Below are 13407 nucleotides of genomic sequence, written 5' to 3'. Positions count from 1 at the left end.
CCTACTCTGAAAGCAGCACCAAGAGCAGAGCTGAGTTGTCAGCCCAGCCCTTTCCCAGCACAGGCAGACAGAAATTACTGACATCACTCTACTCTGAAGCACCTTCATCTGAACTATCATGTAATGAGAGATCAGATTTTTGTGGAATTGGGCCCTTTTAAAATTCTCTGCAGTCATGCACTTGTGTTTGGTCACATCTGTAGAGCTCTTTCAGGGGCCAAATTGAGTGAAAATTGGCACTTCTGTCTGCTCCTCGGAAGTAGTCTTTGAGCACTTTTGTGGAAGTGTTACCAAACATCTACAAAAATGTATTGATTTCAGTGCCCAGGATATTTCTAAGGTAACAATATGAACAGGAAAAATAAATTGTATTTATCAGGCTGATTTTTGTACATCAGTAAAGAGGGAAAAGTTTCCAATGCACATTTAAAAAAAAAAAAAAATTGTAGATCATCTTTTTCAGATTTGTCAAACCGAAGAGGGCATCTATGTCAGTGCTAAGATTAGCAGTCGGAAGTTCCTGTGTCCTAGTCTTTTTGTTCAGATTACTAAACCAGTTGTGTGTCTCTGCTGTTTAAAAAACCCTAAACTTTTATAAGAATAAAGAATAAATAATATTTTTCAAGAATATCCTTAGTGATTGCTATAGGCCCAGTCCTACAAAGAAAACCATATAGGCAGCCTGCTTCCATGTGTGTAGAGTCTAATGACAACACTGAATTTCCATGTGGATGCAAGGATCTTCTTATACCGTTCTCTTTGCAAGATTGGGTGCGTACACGTGCGGGGAGGCTGCTCCAGTGTACGCTAATTGAAGTGTATCAGAGCATACTCAATTAATCAAGTCTGCTGGAGTGTGCTAATTGCCATGCTACAGCCTGCCTCTGTACCTTGTGTCAGCGTCCCCATGCTTTTAAAATGGTGGTGGCAGCACTTTAACTAAAGCTCTTTTGAGCTTTAATTAAAGCACCCCTGCCTCTGTTTTGAAGCTGATACACAAGAAACTGTGGGTGCTTTAATTATAGCAGCTCTCTGAGCCACTCTAATTAAAGAACCCCTTCCCCACCCCTCCCCCCATCCCCAGACCATTTTCACATGTACTTTAAGTGCCAAATTTTAGTAACAGAGATCTGGTTAGACTTGAGTACGTTTAGGGCTTGTTTGGGGTTTTTTAAATTTTGTTTTGGGTTTTTTTTAAAAAAGCTTCCTGCTTGATCTTTCAACATTCTTTAATGAATGCTTTGTACTGTAAGAATGCCTTACATAGGTAAAATCCCAGTAACCTGACAAATTCTTCACAATTGTTAAATGTTAATATTTGTTTTGTTTTTAAAGTAAGATGATATGCAAGATCAATGTTCACTGCCAGATCAAATCATTGATGATGCCACTGAATGTCAGCGTAACTCATACAAACTAACACAGCGTTCTGACTCAAAGGCAGTTACGTATTTTATAAGCAAATGCACACCCACATTAAAGCAATTTACTTCTTGCTGCTAGATTCACCTGTAAACATTTTGTTTTCCTTTCATTCTTTACAAATTTCTGGATTTTTTTTCCAAGAAAGGTTGTCATTTCTGTACAAAACACTGATGTTTCTGTTCCAAAAAAGTGCCCCACAATTAAGTCAGAGATGTTACTCCATATTAAAATGGGATTGATCATTCTGTTTTAAATATTTATAGCAGAATTTTATCAAATATGGCACAGAAACTGCACTATTGCTTGGAAACAGTAATTTATGTTAATGAGGAGCTAGTGATATAAGAACAGAAAAGCTATAGAATGCTAAATGGTAATTTAGTTAACTACTACAGCGGATCATGGATGTAAGCAAATGTAAGAGCCACCAAACACCTAACATTTTTGCAAAGCAGATTTTTCCCAGAGAATGTGAAAGGACAGAACAGACTTAAATATTTGTAAAAATTATTTTTAAAGGGGGGGGGGAGGGTTTGCCCTCATCTTTTTTTTTTTTTTTTTTTTTTTTTTTTTTTTGAGCTGCATGTTGACTTTGGATAATTAAACTGGAAAAAAATCGCATACATAGGATTCAGGTATATAGGATGATATTGCATATGAGAGAGTTCCAAAATAATGTCAGTAACGGTATCTGTGCTTGAAAAAGAATACACCACAGACTATTACTAACCAAAATATGCTAGAACTGTAGATCTGCCTAGGGCTATTGACTGTACTAAAGTTAGGCTAATTTGCACCGACTGAGAACCTTGCCTAGTACGTTCAGTTTTTACTAAACTGAACACTTAGGAAGTTGTATTTCTGAAAGTAGGGAAAAAAGTTGTTTGTACCCATTTTTTTTTACTTTCTCAAACCGGTTTGTCATGTAGCAACAAAACCAAACCAAACAGAACAAACCAAACCAACCCCCCCACCAACCCAAAAGTAAACAAACTGAAGTGATTGGTGCCTCTCTGGACTCCCCAGTGTATTATTTACTTTGTCTAACTGGTTCAGATTGCAAACCCTGAAGAAAGGACTTTCAGCACATTGTCAGTCCTAAAGAAATAATATTTTCTGCTACTAAACTGACTCAAACAGTGAAGCTACTACTTCCCCCAGAAGATTATTATGCAGTCAAACATCTTATTGCTAAAAAGGCTAGATTGACCAAAAAAAAAAAAAGAATCAAGGTATTCAGGACTAGAAGTGAGGCTGCTAGGGAAGGACAAAAGAGGAAGGTAGTAATCATTAGAACAGGCCTGGATAAAATGGCAGATTCAGCCAGCGGTTGGACTCCGTTTCCCGGCATCCCCTGTCCATGTTGCTACGGCCAGTTTCCATAGAGACCCCAGGAGCGGCAGGGCTGTAATAGCATGGGGCCACGGTTTCCATGGACACCGGGCCAAGCAGCTCTGGCAGGTTACGTGGCTGGGTAGGGAACTGCTCCGAGGCTGGGATTTTGCATGGCCTGCAGGCTGGACTTTGCCTGCCCCTGCATTAGAAGCAATTAGACTACAAATGCATTGGAGATGGATTACAGGAAAGCTGAAGTAGATGGCTTTAAAAGACTAGAATGCCTTCTTGCAGAAAAAGATGATTATTCTGTGATTTCCTAGTTGGTCTAATAAAAGGTATCATTTCTAAGCCAAGAGTTCTAGATTTTTGCAGCACTTAAAGTATTCAGGTGCTTGTACACATGATGGTGGTGCCATGTATATGTGACAAAGTGACAAGGAATTGTCATTTGTCTAACATAATGGTGTCACCGTGTACACATGCACAATTTTTTGTGTGTGTGTTTAATATTTATTTGAGCATGGCAACTTGGACCACCTTGGCTGTATTTTATTTTTGATCAGGGCAAATTGTCCCATTGTGGATTTAAAAAAAAAAATTGTGCACGTGTACATGTCTGGCAACTGGAGAAGGCAGCAGAGACCGTGCACGGGGTGCCGGAAGCCCAATCAGGCTCACAGAAGCTTGTGCTTGGCAGGTTTCCAATGCCCTGTGCACCATGCCCACTGCCTTCTCTGGCCACCAGCATGCCCAGCTGCCCTCCTGCCACCTTCCCACACTGCCCCAGAGGCAAGCCAGCTCAATCTGGGTGTTCCAGGTGGCAGGAAGGCAGCAGGAACAGTGTACGGGATGCTGGAAACCCAGCAAGCCCAAGCTTCCCCAAGCATGCCTAGGCTTCCAGTACCCCATGCACCATTGGATCAGGCTGGGTGCTGCCTGCAAGCTGGCACCCGCCCAGCTAGCACTCTGCCCAGATGGCCCTCGTGGGCGCTGCCACTACAGAGGGAAGCACTAGTTCCCCTCCACAGCCCAGGGGCTGCATGGCCTGGCGGTGGCTCGTGCAGGCAGGCTCTGTCAGGTGGCAGGGGGAGGGGTGAATCCTTTTTCCCTCATGGAGCCTGCACGCCTCTCCCATGGCCAAGGGGGCAAGCTGCCGGTGGCCTCTGAGCTGCAGGGACCCCCAGACCTTCCCTCCATGGGATCGGTGCCCCCCAGGGCCGCCTGGGAGGGCTTCTAACAGGTGGGTGCTGCCCAGGGGTCGCTGTTGCTATGGAAGAAACGTCTGGGGGCCCCTTCAGCTCATCTGCCTGTTGTACAAGAGGCAGGCAGGCTGGGGGGGGGGGAGGGGAGGGGTAAAGGATAGGGTCTCTTATTGTTTGTTTGTTTTTTCCACCCCCCACAGGCAGAGCCAGCTCGTGGTACCAGGGGTGGGGAGGGTGAGCTGATGGCAGGCCATCACTTCCGTCACAGTGATGGAAGCCCCTAAATTGAAACAGTGAGTCACAAAAACCTACAAATTAAAAACCCATTGTTTCAAGTTAGGGGAACTAAACCCCCTCATATGTATAAGCGCCCTTCAATACCTAACGCCAAATGAACAGGAAGAGGTAGTTAATGTGTTAGTCTGAAGTCAGGCAGAAGGCAGGGTGAGGATGAATCTTATAGACTAAATCAGAGTTGCATAAGCCTGTATGAGCCCAAGTGTACTTCATTAGCTGTTGTGATGAAGTGATCATATCAGCATCTGATGAAGTGAGCTTGGGCTCACACAAGCTTATGCATCTCTGATTTTAGTGAGTCTGTATTGTGCATCTCTACCCTACCTAATACCAAATGTTTAGTGGTGAAATGTCACATCTCTAAATGGGATTTCTTAGTAGATACCTTTCCTTTGAAATGTGGGTCTCCTGTAGCAGAGATCAATAATGTGTGACATCAGGATTTTTTTGTTTGTTTTGCCTTTGAAATTGATTCACCTTTTAGCACATTACTTGAGATCATTTCCACACCCCAGTTTTGGATCAACTGCCCTTCTAAAATATTCTCTCCAATTTGGGTGTGGATTAGATTCTCCAGTCACCTACACTTAGGTTCAGCAAATATTTTTTTAAAAAAATTACCCTCCACTTCATAATACAAAACCATGTTATTTCTTTAAATATATGCAGGCAAAAATTGCTAAGAATAACCTACTAAATGAGCAGATTGATTTGTTTCTGTTGTTAGTACCACAGAAGTGTATAGAAGCTCTACCTGTGGAACAAGACTTCATTTTGCTGAGCACTGCACAGAGACAACCCCCCCACAAACTGCTTAATATTTTAAGTAGTTTAAAATATAAATTGATTTAATGGAGATTTATTGTTCACAACTAAGCAAGTCCGAAACAACAATAAAGAACAGTAAGGAAAAAGGAACAGCAATAGGGAATCTCCTGTTGACTTCACTGAATTGCATCGACTTTAGGGAGTGACTGCAGAACTGAATTAGGACTTTTAACAAGCTGTCATGTTTCTCTCATTCAGAGCTGCTAAGTAACACGTATCATGTGATGCTCATGTATTTAGCAGATCTGTCCTGCCTTCTTGCAGCCCAGCTGAAATATCAGTTTGCTCAGTCTGTTTAGTTTATCAAAAGAAAGCGGAGAGGTGACTTAATTGCAGCATCGAAATACCTTTGCAGGGAGAATATTGTGGCTGCTTAGTTGAGGAAAGATTTAACCTACTGGAGGAAAGCCATAAGGAGAGCCCAGGATGGCAAGCTGAAGTCAGGCAGATTTCAATTTGATACAGTACTAAGGGAGATGAGTCATTTGGGGGGAAAACTGCCAGGCGAAGTTAGGCAGGCCAGGTTCTTTGGGTAGATGTGGTATCTTTTATTAGACCAACTGAGTTGTTGGAAAAAAGTGCATTGCAAAACTTTCAGGTGCAATCACCCTTCTTTTACATTCTCGCAACATCCTGTCACACTTTTAGCTGCTTTCATTCCTTGGAGATCTCAGAACAGCAGAGACTCCCTATGCCTGAAGAAGGGTGATTGCAAGCTTCAGGCACAAAGCACTTCTTTCCAACTACTCAGCTGGTTTAGTAAAAGATACACATCTACCCCAAAAACCTGGCCTGCCTACGTCCTTAGACCAACACAGCTATAACTAAAAACTCAGGAGAAGTTAGTACTTGTTGTATTGATGTCTTCAGATTGAGATTGGATTTCTCTCTGGTACTTATGGTATAATCAGCCAGACAGTTACTGAAATTGGGTAGAGCTGCAGATACTTTGGAGAGTAGGGCTAGGATCCAACATGACCTGGATAGACTGGAGGCATGGTATGCAATTAATCAGATGAGATTAAACAAGGACAAGCATGAAGTCCTGCACTTGGGAAGGAATAATTGCATGCACAAATACAGACTGGGTGTAACAAAGTAACGGGATAGAATCCTTCTAAGGGGGAGAAAGGGCAACACAGGAGGGAAGCTAGAGCAGAACTAGCTGCCGGAGAGTAAGTGGTAGAGGCAACAGAAAGACAGAAGCCTACAGATGGCTACTGTGGGGCAAGCTGGACTGCAACCAGTAAAGGACAGTACAGGAGGAGCAGGCTGAATAAAGCTAAGGAGGGGCTCCTGCGTACAGTTAAGAAACATGCAACGGGAAGGGGTGGCTGTCTTGGGGCATGTAAGCAAGGTCCTGAGGCAGAGCAGGCAATCTGCCCCTGACTGCTGCAAGGAATGGAACCTCTGAAAACATGAGCTGGTAGATGAAAAACTGGACCACGAAGAAGCTACCCTGAGAGCTGAGAGAGAGCCCTCTGAGGGGTAAGGTTTTGCAGGGGAGCTGAGACCCAAGGTAGGAACTTTATGTTTAAAGAAACAAAACAACAATTAGTTTGTGGTTTAAGTTCAGTTTCTAACTGTGAGATTCAGAGTGGCTATAGGGGAGGAGGAGGTGGCCATGAGAGGTACCCCAGGAAAGTTGCTGTTAAGGTGGGTGCCAGTGAGACACCCTGTATTGTGGGACTGGTCCCAGTGCATGGAGGCAGGGCCAGGGGAACCAGTGCAGAGATGAGTGCCTGGATGGGTTGGAGCCCTAAAAGGCTGCCTGTAGGAGACAGGTGAAGGATGAGTGTTTGAAGGGCATGGAGCTGCCAAAGGCAGCTGGTTTTGGAAATAGGCAAGGATAAATGCCTGGAAGGAGTAGGATCCCCAAAAGACATAGATTTAAAGAGAGAAAGATCTGTGAGGTGGTGGCTGAAGGCCCCTAAGGCAGTTTTTACCGTAAGGCATGAATAGGGGCCAGAAGGGCCATGATTACATGCCCTAAGGCAAGACTAGTCCTAGCAATGCACAACTAGAACTGGGGGTCTGGTTAAAACAGAGTGAGGTAAACTAAGGCTCACTCTAGGACCCTGGGGTAGCTTCCCTAAGTACTATGATGTATCTATCCATGTGTGGCAAGAGAGGCAGAAAAGGGGGAGGGGCCAAAGTAGGGCAGAGCTATTTTGGTCACCAGGGGGCTCCATGGCCGCCCTTGGAGCTGTTCTGCTACACTGGAGAATGGTTGGTTAGGCTGCAGTCCTGCAGAGAAGGACCTGGGGGCTACAGTGGACCATAAACGGAATACGAGCCAACAGTGTGCTCTTTTTGCAAGAAAAGCCAAAAACATACTGGGTTGTATTAGCGGGACCACTGCTTGCAAATCAGAGGAAGTGATTCTTTCCCCGTATTCAGCCTCACTAGGAGTACTGTTTAAAGTTTTGGGCCCCACACTTCAAGAAAGATGTGGACAGTTTGGAAAGAGTCCAGTGCAAGGTAACAAAAACGATTAGGGGTCTGAGGCAAGACTTATGGGGAAAGGCTGGAAGAACTAGGGTTATTTATACTGGAACAGGTAGGACTGAGTGGGGACTTGATAACAGTCTTCAAATACTGGGATGGAGATGGACTTTTCTCTTTGGTTATAGTGGACTGGACTAGGAACAATGGCCTCAAGATCCAGCAGGGGAAATTTTAAGTTGGAGGTTAGGAACTTTGACTATGGACTTGGTCCAGCACTTGAACAGGTTACCTAGTGAATTTGTGGAATCTCCATCCTTGGAAGCTTTCAAGAGTAGGTTAGAGAGATACTTGGCCACCATGGTGTAGTTGGGGATTATAGAGAAGCAAGGGTGGAAGGGACCTCTCTAGCCCCCTACCCAAAGCAAGATCATCCCCATCCAAACCATCCCATACAAATCAGAAACCTCTTAGCAGAACTATGGAGTCAACCGTAACACAGCAAGACATAACAGCCTAACCTGCTGCAGGTAAAGCAGGGGGACCACAGTAGCCAATGTACTGCTGCTGTTAAGGTTGTTAACAGGTGCTTAAGAAATCCGAGAAAGAAGGCCATGCCCCCTGCTACAGAGGAAGGCAAAAACCTCCAGTTCACGTAAAGGGGACTCACTTTACAATGTAACAAATAGGGCTATGTTCCAAGACTTCAACTGTACTGACCCCCAGGCCCATTTCTACCACTTTTACAAGACAATTTTGGTACTCATCAACACTAGACAGTACACAGTACACACAAGCACAGGGTGGTGGTGAATGTGTAGTTGGTGTGAAGAGAGGGTGGTGAAGGTTTCATGGATGGACCATGGAGAGGGGTAGGAGATAAGCTAGCAGGATGCTTAGCAGCTATAACGGGGATGGCAACTACAGAAACATGTCGCAGACAATGAGCGAGGAACAGAGATTCACACAGGAGACCATATTTTGGTGCGCGTCACTCCCACAATGCACTGCACAAAACAGCTGGCTGCAGGCTTCCACCACACTGATTGCATAAGAGTGAATTACCTCGTGTATAATAAATTTTTGGTACAAAAAGGGTCATCACATAAGAGTGAATTCACACATACAGAACCTGCATAAAGTGAAGCAAACCTGTATGTAACAGGGGCAGGAAAAATACGACCTGAGTGCCAGATCTGGCTGGCCAGGCAATTTTATCCAGCCTGCGGGCACCCACCAACTAACTGTACCCTGCCCAGCCTGCATGTTTTACTCCCACCCTTGTGGGCAGAAGGGCCCTGCCCAGCCAGCACACAGCTTCCAGGCAGGGCTGCTGCTGCTGCAACTTCTGCAGCTGCCAGGGGATCTGCTTGGTTTCCCCAATGTCCTGTTGCTCTGGGCACCAGGTAAGGAAGTGTGGGTGTGGGGGGAAGGGGAATTGCAGCTGGGTAGGAGCACAGAGCATGGGGCTGGGGCTGGTGGCAGCGCAGAGTCCATGCCCAGGATCCCCCTGTTCCCCCCCCCAATACTCCTCTCTATGGTGCACAGTCCCTGCTGCTAGTGGCAGCAGCAACAGCAGGCAGGTGTTTGTGGCCCACTGCACATGGCTCTGGCCAGCACCAGGTCAGCCTGCCTCTATTGCATGGGGCCCCTGCAGTGCACGTGCAGCTCCCAGCACTTGTGTGTCACTGGAAGAAGCCCCACACGATAAAGCCAGCTGCCTTCCATGCCTTCTGCTGTGCACGTCCCTGGACTCTGCCGGGAAGTAGGGAGCAAGGCTCCCTTCCCTTCTGGGGGTATCCTGGGACCTGCATGACAGGCAGTGACAAAGGCAGCTGGCCCCATTGCATGGGGCTTCCACTAGTGGCATGCAAGTTCCAAGAGCTGCATGGGCACCATGGGATGCCTTGTGTGATGGAGCCAGTTGGCAGGCCAGCCTAGCTGCACTCCTTGCCACCACATACAGCACTGGCCAGAGCTGCCTGCCAGCCAGCCACCTGCTGCTGGTGGTGGTAGGGGCTGTGTGCTATGGGGAGGACTGTGTGGGGGGTCCCCACACCCCTCCACCCTCCTTCATGTCCCACAAATGCCACACACCCATACCCTGCCCCTACAACCCCCTCCACATATACACCCCCCAACATACCATATTGCCCCCACACTCCCCCACATAAAATATACAAGAGTAAGACTTCATTTTAGTTATTATGCAATCACCTCTATATATAGTACACAAACAGAAATCATGGCAAAAATATTTTTATAATATTATTAAAATACAATATAATAGTTGTTTGACTTTTAGTGTATGATTTGGTTTTTTTTCTGGTGCCAAGATGGCAACCCTCCCCACCCAAAAGGAATACTTCTGGGGCACAAGGGAAGGGACTTATGGTGGCAAAGGTCAGGGGGTAGGGGACAGGACTTCTGGTCACAAGATAGTGACCAGGGGGTGGGGCACCTGTCATGGGGTGGGGCTACCCTTGTGGCCCTCGACAGCTCACCAAAACTCATTAAATGGCCCTTCAGATAAAATAATTGCCCACCCCTGGTCTGTACTAATCTGACCATGTGGCAAAATTCCCTCCTGATGCCAAATATGGCGGTTGGTCTGGTCCTGAGCAGAGGGGCAAGACCTAGCCAGGAACCTCTGGCTTTAAGTCCCAGCAAGCTCACTAGCACACCCTAATAAAGATCCCCAGTCTCAGCTGCAGCCAACACCTGATGCCTTTGAGGAAGGTTTAAAAACACCCTGTACCATGTAGCAAAAAGAGGGACATGTTGGGCAGGGGGACAACCAGCAAAGCCCAGAAGCATGGGAAATATAGTGAAATATAGACCTATGTCACCCCTGACCAGTGGCTGGCCAACCTGTGCTTGAACACTTCCAGTGATGGAGAGTCCACAACTTCCCTAGGCAGTATATTCTGCCTCACTGTTTTAACAGTTAAGAAGTTTTTACTGATATCCATTCTAAACCTACTTTGCTGCAACTTCAAGCCATTGGTCTGTGTCCTACACTCTTTAGCAAGGACGTTTCTGCCTTGAGGAAGGAGCTGGACTAGATAACCTTGTGAGGTTCCTTGCAGCCCTACTTGTCTATAATACAGAGGTCAAACTTGTTGAACTAACAGACACTTGAGATATTAAACTCTATGATTATATAATATGAATGCCATGCACCCACTTGGGCTGAAATAAGAAGCTTCATTTGCAGGTTTGGGGCACTTGGGCTTACAGACAGTCATACAACCTCTCTGCTTTCCCTCTGGCAGCTAGCCATGCTGGTTCATTGTGGGGAAGCAGTGAGGAGGAAGTGTAGGTGGTAGTGGAAGTAGTAGTAGTAGCAACAGAGAAAGTGATTAAGTGCCCAGTACTTGTGCTAGGCTCTTCCAGCTTTCCACATGATATCCAATATCCCGGGGTGGGCATGCCAATCCGGCCTGCCAGGTCATTCTGTCCAGCCTCTGGGGTCCCTAAAAAATTAGAAAATTATTATCTGCCCCTGCCTGCCTGGCAAAGATGACAAGGCACCAGCAGCAGCAGGACACAGGAGGAGCCTGGGGCAGGACCTAGCAGCTGCAGCAGTGAGGCCCGGCTGGCCTGCACCCCCTAGCCCCCAACTGGAAGCCTCTGCCTAGCAGAGGCTTCTGGCTTGGCAGTCCCTGCCTCCCGCAGTCCAGGAGTGGAACTCAGCTAAGAATTGGAGGAGAGGAGGACTGCCGGTGACTGCCCCAGTCCTTGGAGCTGGGTTGGGCTGGCTTCTGTGGTCCTGGCGATGCAGCCAGAAACCACGTGGTGCCAGCAAGTGGGTGGGTGGGAGTGAATGCAGTGACAACTAGGTGGGAGTGTGGGGCCTGCAGTGATGCCCCAGGGCCAGGTCTGGCACAGGCCCAGGGCAGGGCAGCAGGAGCATGGGGCCTGGGCTGGCAGTGGCTCTATGGAGCCAGGCCGGCTCCTCCCTCTCTCTGCTGGTGCAGCTCAGCCTGGCTCTGTAGAGCCCCTGCCAGCCTCCTGCTTTCCTGCTTTGGGCTCCCACTAGCCCCGGCCCTAGGGGACTGGTGCAGGCCCCACACTCCTGCTCAGCTGTTGCCACACTGAAGCCCGGTCACTACCAATCGCTCCTTCTGGGGTGCTGCTGCTGCCACCACCATTCTCCCACTTTTCCTCCTGCCACCACTTCTCCCCAACCCCTGGTGTGCTGGCTGCTCTGGCACTAGGTGGTTCCCAGCTGCATCGCCAAGACTGTAGGTCTCAGCAGGAGCCAGCCCAGCCACCGCGATTCTTGGCTGGCTCTGTGTGGTGCCAGCCGGGCCAGACTAGGTCCTGCTGCATCCTGCAGTCTCAGCTGTGCAGCTGGGAACCACATGGTGCCACCCCCCCCCGTCCCCCACATATACAAAAGCAAGACTTCATTCTAAGCTATTGTATACAATCACCTCTATGTACACTATGTGAACACATGTAAATCAGGACAAAAATATTTTTTTAGTCAAATTAATGAATGTTGCAGTAGATGTTTGATTTTTAGGACATAATTTGGTATTTTTCTGGTTCTGAGATGGCAAACCCCTTTGCTGAAAGGCATACTTCCAAAGGCAAAGGGAGGGACTTCTGGTGGCAAAGGTCAGAGGTTAGGGAGTAGGACTTCTGGTCCCAAGATGGTGACCAGGGGGCAGGGCACCTGTCAAGGGGTGGGGCTACCCATGCAGCCCTCAACAGTTTGCCAAAACTTGGTAAGCGGCCCTCCCACTGTAATAATTGCCCGCCCCTGCAATATCCCTTCCAGACAACATGTTTCTGCAAGACATCACTAACTTACCTTTTCTCCTTGCCCACCCCATTGATAGCTATACTAGTCAGCCCATTTCACAGCTCCAGACAGCCCCACCCTTAGTTGCCCACCCACCTCCAAACTTTGCACAATATCCTCACCCATCTTCCTGTTCCTCTGGTTCAGCCTTCTCATAAAGCCTCAAGCAGTTCTGCACAACCAGTGCTTTATAGAAGATACCCTGCCAGATTCAAAACACATGCTTAACTCCAAACCACCCCTTAAATCTCTTCTCATGTACTTTCAGCACAGATACCAAGTTCCAGCATACCATGACCCAGACACACCACTGATTAGAGCAAAATGTGTTGATGATAATCAACAGTTTGTTGTAACATGTAAACTAAGTATTAATATGCAAATTACTACAGCCTGTTGCATCAAATTGTCCCCTCTGTAACTGCACGTGTATAAGAACACCAGACTGGAAAGAGCCTTCCAAGCCGGTTCCCTGGTTTCTATTGCCAGAGTGAACACTGGTGCACCCCAGCCAAACTCCTACCTCTGGCTGCAGCTGATATCCAATGCTTCAGAAGAAGATTTTGGCGGGTGGTGGGGGAGTCATGGTCAGAATTATTTCTGAAGACCTAATGTAACGTACAAAGAATATAACACCTTTCCATCTTCCAGCATTTTATTTAGAACGTTGCCACTTTCTTAAGTGACAACCGCTTTGGTCAATCTGTGACAAGAAAAGGTACAGCTTGACATTTCAGCATTTCCCAGGAGAAAGATTTAGATATTTTTTGATTGACTGGTTCAGTGAAAGTGACGTGAAAGCTGGGTTAAACCCCACCTATTTGTTCCAGTGAAGTCAAGTCTGAATGTGGAGTTCTTGAAGATAATTTATGGCTTAGTCCAAGGAAAAAGGGGCCGTTCTGGTGAATGAGCAGCATTCTACTGTTTGGTGACAAAAGTTCTAATTCCATGATTTATAACTTTTTTTTTTTTAAAAAAAAGCTTGCACATTCATAGTAATTTATTAGGCTTTATAGGAAAGATCGTTTTGTAAAAACACTTGTCTCATTTAAATGTCAT

General features: G+C 46.6%; 1 protein-coding gene across 1 annotated transcript in view; it reads left to right on the top strand.

The window, feature by feature from the left end:
* Positions 1–13407, top strand: part of RASGRP1 (RAS guanyl releasing protein 1) — a 100965-nt gene that overhangs the window by 13913 nt on the left and 73645 nt on the right. The window lies entirely within an intron of this gene.

Source organism: Gavialis gangeticus, unplaced genomic scaffold (assembly GCF_001723915.1).
Source record: "Gavialis gangeticus isolate Ggan-Ray unplaced genomic scaffold, GavGan_comp1, whole genome shotgun sequence".
Classification (NCBI taxonomy): domain Eukaryota; kingdom Metazoa; phylum Chordata; order Crocodylia; family Gavialidae; genus Gavialis; species Gavialis gangeticus.
This window is presented reverse-complemented; position numbering and strand designations above follow the sequence as displayed.